The sequence below is a fragment of the Chionomys nivalis genome, chromosome 3 (assembly GCF_950005125.1).
Source record: "Chionomys nivalis chromosome 3, mChiNiv1.1, whole genome shotgun sequence".
Lineage (NCBI taxonomy): Eukaryota > Metazoa > Chordata > Mammalia > Rodentia > Cricetidae > Chionomys > Chionomys nivalis.
The window spans coordinates 75,486,542-75,492,541 of record NC_080088.1 but is presented as its reverse complement, the minus strand read 5'-3'; positions in this window follow the sequence as shown (position 1 = coordinate 75,492,541).

Below are 6,000 nucleotides of genomic sequence, written 5' to 3'. Positions count from 1 at the left end.
AGAATGGCCAAGAACAAAAACACTGATGACAACTTATGCTGGAGAGGTTGTGGGGAAAAGGGAACACTTCTGCATTGCTGGTGGGAATGCAAGCTGATACAACCCGTTTGGATATCAGTGTGGCAATTTCTCAGAAAATTCCTCAAGACCCAGTAATACCACTTTTGGGTATATATCCGAAGGATGCTCAATTGTGCCACAAGGACATGTACTCAACTATGTTCATAGCAGCTTTGTTTGTCATAGCCAGAACCTGGAAACAACCTAAATGCCCCTGGATCGTAGAATGGATAAGAAAAATTTACACAATGGAGTACTGCACAGCAGAAAAAAATAACAACAGCTTGAATTTTGCAGGAAAATGGATGGAGCTAGAAAACATTATTTTGAGTGAGGTAACCCAGATACAGAAAGACAATTATCTCACTCATAGGTGGTTTTTAAACATAAAGCAAAGAAATCCAGCCTACAAACCACAATCCCAGAGAACTTATTCAACAATGCGGACCCAACTCTGAGCTCAGGGCTCTTCAATTATTCCAATACATTTGAACACATGAAGAGACCAAATTTGCAAACTTGTCTAAAATAAAGGTTCTTTGCTTTTACATTTGGGACCTGGTCTCCCTGTTGGTTTTGGGGGGACTTCGCGGATCTGGGTTTAACAGTGTTAAGACTTTAAAGGTTCAGTTTAACATAGTAACCAGTGGAGTTCTCATGAGCTGCTCATCCTGCTCTGGTAAAGCACTGACTATTTCCATCGTCACAAGCTCAAAGTTGAAAATTTCCTTTGGTTGTTTTCTTAGTATAGAAGAAAAAGTGTTTCTTTGTTTTTGTTTTTTGAGACAGGGTCTCTCTGCATAGTCCTGGCTGTCCTGGAACTTGCTTTTTAGACTAGGCTGGTTTCAAATAAAAGTTGCTTCTTGTTGTGCTAAAAAACATCTCTGTCCAATCTATATCTATATATGCAGTCCTCTGGACAGAGGAAAATGTGTTAATACTTCTAACTCAAAATAATTTTGGGGGTCCCAAAGCTACTATGACTCAAAGGCATGGGTCTACTGCTTTTTTCTACAATGTGAATTTCTGTAGATTCCAAACAGCGGTAATGCTAATATATCTTAAACTTTTATCTCTTTTTGTAAACTTTAAATTCATGTAAGCTTCAGGGAATCACAGGTCAATGGACTCCAGATAAGTGCACCTGTCAATCTACAGCGTAAGCTTCCCCACCTATTGCTTATTCCTGAGGGGGAAGTTCTAAATGTAAAATTTTCCTTTAAGTGTCTAAACTTTAACTTCTGTCTCTAATTTATATCTGTCTTAACAGACTTCCACTCAGCTGACAGACACCATCCAGGAAATAGCTGTTGACTACAAACTGTTCCAAATGGCTGTGAGCCCTGGACATGCTGAAAACTGATGTGGACCAGTTCAGCCAATGTGATTATTCCCTGTCTCTTCAGCTGGGTCAGCAAACCAGATGCTTCTGATGAATGCCACCCACTGCCTGGACCCCCAGCCCTTGGTCTCCTGACAACAATGTCCTAATTTCTTTCTTCTTTTTTTTTTTTTTAAAGATTTATTTATTACGTATACAATGTGCTTCCTGCATGTACACCTCTATGCCAGAAGAGGGCACCAGATCTCATTACAGATGGTTGTGAGCCACCATGTGGTTGCCGGAAATTAAACTCAGGACCTCTGGAAGAGCAGCCAGTGCTCTTAACCTCTGAGCCATCTCTCCAGCCCCAATGTCCTAATTTCTGCCGAGAAGCGGTGACAGAAGTATGTCACCCCGTCTCCTCAAAGCTGGAATATTAGGTCTAAAGGAAACTGGAAGGGACCACACCTTGTTATCTTGACTACCCCCACTTCTGTCAAAGTAGATGGTGTCGGCACCATCACGCCAGGTCAAGTATCATCGCTGATAATAACCCAGCTGCAGAGAAATGGCCCATCACAAAGGCTTGAGAAGATCCACTAAAGATAAGACTGGTGCCGGTTGTGGACTAATGATGTTATTTTGTCTGGCTATGTTCCCCCCCACACACAGTGCTCTTTTGTGGGATATATGTCTAGATGCTCCTATAAGAGCAAATGCAAAACTTGCCATAAATGTCTCACAGCTCCTGGTCACATTTTGTCAGGTGAACATCCCTTCATTCTCCTAGCAGTTGAAACTGTTCAGTTTGTATGTGAATGGTGGATTACATCCCTGCTTAGTTATCTGGAATATGCATCAAGCCACAAGATTTTGTATCTTCGTATTCCTATTTCCCGGGATGTTTGGATACGACAGTCTGGCAGGGAGAGAGCACTTGTATGTGCAAATCTTTCCAGCCCCCAGAGGCAGAGAGAAGTGTGCAGTTCCTCTCCTCATACCCCTCATAGCAAGCTTAGGGTTGGGAACAGCTGGAGACCTCTCAAGGCAACAGACACGACAATGGCCGTATGACAGCTACAAAAACTTAGGCTGTCAAATAACTCAGAGTTTATTTATTTATTTATTTATTCATTTATTCATTCATTCATTTATTTATTTATTTATTTATTTATTTTGGTTTTTCGAGACAGGGTTTCTCTGTGGTTTTGGAGCCTGTCCTGGAACTAGCTCTTGTAGACCAGGCTGGCCTCGAACTCACAGAGATCCGCCTGCCTCCGCCTCCCGAGTGCTGGGATTAAAGGCGTGCGCCACCACCACCCGGCTACCCAGGGTTTATTTGCATTAGAAGGGTCTATTGCAAGATTAGAAGACTGGGTTGGCTCATTAGCTGAGGTAGTCTTACAATATTGTAGGGCACTTGGTCTGCTTTGTGCAGAATAAAGAGGTTACTGTATGGTCTTTGGGGAAACTTGCTGCTTCTATGAAAACCACTCAGGAATTACCATGAATAATTTGGCCAAAATACCTCACAGAGAGGGAAAAGCCCTACAAGGAGGAAATAAATGCCTCCCCTTTTCTTTCTTGCGTTCTTCAACCCTAGTAATACAACTATCAGCCACCATAGGGCCCTTAGCTTCTCTGTTCCTGCTGATTATGGTTGATCCCTGCATCATTAATGCCTTAACAAAATATATAAATTCCCACTTAGGAGATGTTAATTAAGTCCCAATATGAACAGGTACCCATCACAGAGTCAAGGATTTGACTTAAGACTTAACTCAAGGGGGGAATGTGATGGCTAACTTTATGTTTAAAAGTTTAAAATCTCTCCACTTAAGAGAACTAAAATGCAGTTGGAAGTGGCACATGCCTTTAACCTCAGCACTCCAGAGACAGAAATAGGTGGATCTCTGTGAGGTCAGCCTGGTCTACAGCATGGGCTCCAGGACAGAGAACTAAAAAGCAAAATTAGACTTCTAAATGTTAAGGGTTGTTAAGAGTTAATTTTTTTTTTTTTTTAACTGCTTGTGGTGGTTTGAAAGATGCGGAGTTTGGAGTTTGCCCAGCTTGGTTTGGGTTTTGCTTTGGTTCAGTATTTCCTCATTATGCTCCCTTCCCTGCATTTTGGATTGGTAATGCATGTCCTGTGCCATTAGATGTTGGAATCTAATGATCTGCATTTTGATTTTTTTACAGGGGAATTACAGTTAAGAGAAAGCCATGAGTCTCAGAAGAGACTTTGAAACAAGTTTGAGACTGTTATAGACTATGGGGACTTTTGAGGTTGAACTGAATGCTTTTTTTTTTTTTTTTTTTTTTTTTTTGGTGGTGGTATGATATGGCTACAAGCCTTTGGGGGCCAAGGAGTGGAATGTGGTGTTTGAAAGAAAATTGCCCCCAAAGGGAGTGGCACTATTAGGAGGAGTGGCCTTGTTGGAGTAGGTGTGTCACTGTGGGGGTGGGCTTTGAAGTCTCTTTTGCTCAAGCTTCCCTCGGTAGGACAGTCAGTCAACTTCCTATTGCCTGCAAGATGTAGGACTCTCAGTTACTCCTGCAGCACCTTGTCTGCTTGCATGCTGCCATGCTGCTCACCATGATGATAATGGACTGAATTTATGATAATAATGAATCTGAAACTGTAAGCAAGCCCTCTCAATTCAACATTTTCCTTTATAGGAGTTGCCATGGTCATGGTGTCTCTTCACAGCAATAGAAACCCTAACTACGACACTGCTAATTCTACTTTGGTCACCAAGCTTGTTTTGCACAAGAGGACTTTCTGCTTGTAGGAGAACAAATTGTTAACTTTGTGTTCATTGTCTTTAAAACCCCTTGACTGAGGTAGTTGGGCTGCATTTAGGAATTCTGAGTCCTGGATGTAGAATACCTGGTGCCAGTAACTGAGTAAAAGCCTCTTCTTTGTTAAAATTTATTAATGATTAGACTGGTGAATCTAAGAAAGACCACAGACCCACAATAACTGAGCCATCTCTGGAATCCCCTAAGCCCACAAAAAGAGACTTAAAAAAAAAAAAAAACCAGCAGCAACCAGGCATGTTGATGCATACCTTTAATTCCAGCACTTGGAAGGCGAAAGTAGGTGGGTGTTTCTGGCCACCTAGGCTAAATAATGAGACCCTGTCTTTTTATTTTTTTGAGGCAGAGTTTCTCTATATAACAGTCCTGGCTGTCTTGGAACTCACTCTGTAGAGCTGGCTGGCCTCAAACTCACAGAGATTCATCTGCCTCTGTCTCCCGAGTGCTGGGATTAAAGGAATGCACCACCCCCACACCTGTCTTTAAAAAAAAAAAAAAAAACAAAGCAGATGTCAACTCTGTCTCTGATAGGCAACAGACAACAACCTTGTAGTTTAGCATCATGGACATAGGTTATCTGACATTGTTACATTGTCATAAATATAATTTGAATTCTACTATAATAAGTTGATACATTTGTATTTATATGTTACATTGTCTCATGAAAGAAAGACTTTCCTAGGTAAGAAAAAATTCTCTCCTTTTAAAGTAAAGGATTTTTCCAAAATAGAAAACAAAAGGTGAAGCCAACAGGGATATTAAAATGGTATGAAATGGGGTCTAAAGGGACTGGAGAGACCTCTGTGTTTAAGAGGGCACACTGCTTTTGCAAAAACTGCTTTCCACCTCCAGCTACCCATGTCTGACAGCTCACAAACACCTGTAACTCTAAGTCCAGGGATCCAGCAAGTAACTCACACAGTCACACACATACGTAAGAAAATAAATCTTTTTAAAAAGCAACTAGTTGGTTAGATTTTATTCAAATGCAACTTTATGTTTTCTCACTGGACTGAAGACTTCACATACTAGACAGCCACCAACTTAGTACAGGGGAAATTCTATTAAAAAGAATTATTCCTATTTGGGGGCATTTCTACTAAATTACATAGACACTATAAAACTTATCTTAGTGAATATTAAATCTACTTATAAAATTTGGTCTGTTGTACTAAGTTTTCATTATACCTATTCTCCCTCTATACGGACAGTCAAACAAATGGTACTAATTGTCCAAACTGAAGGCAGGAAGGCTGGACAGATGACTCAGCAGTTAAGAGAACTGGTTGCTCTTGCAGAGGACTCTAGTTTGATTCCCAGCACCCACATAGCAGCTCACAAGTGTCTGTAACTTCAATTCCAAAGGCTCCAATTCCCTCTTCTGGACTCCCTGGGCATCAAGCACCATGTGGTGCACAGGCATTCAGGCTACACTCATACATAGAAAACTTTCCTGAACCAGACACTCCCGTTAGTTCTAAAATCACAACTTACCTCTTAATTAATTTGTGTTTTTTTGAGACAGGGTTTCTCTATATTACTTTGGTGGCCCTAGAACCAGACTGGCCTCCAACTAACAGAGATCTGCCTGCCTCTGCCTTCTGAGTGCTGGGATTAAAGTCACCACACCTGGACTACCTCTTAATTTTTTTAACTTTGGTTTTTTGAGACCAAGTTTCTCTGTAGCTTTGGAACCTGTCCTGGAACTAGCTCTTGTAGACCAGGCTGGCCCCGAACTCACAGAGATCCTCCTGTCTCTGCCTCTAGAGTGCTGGGATTAAAGGCATGCATTACCA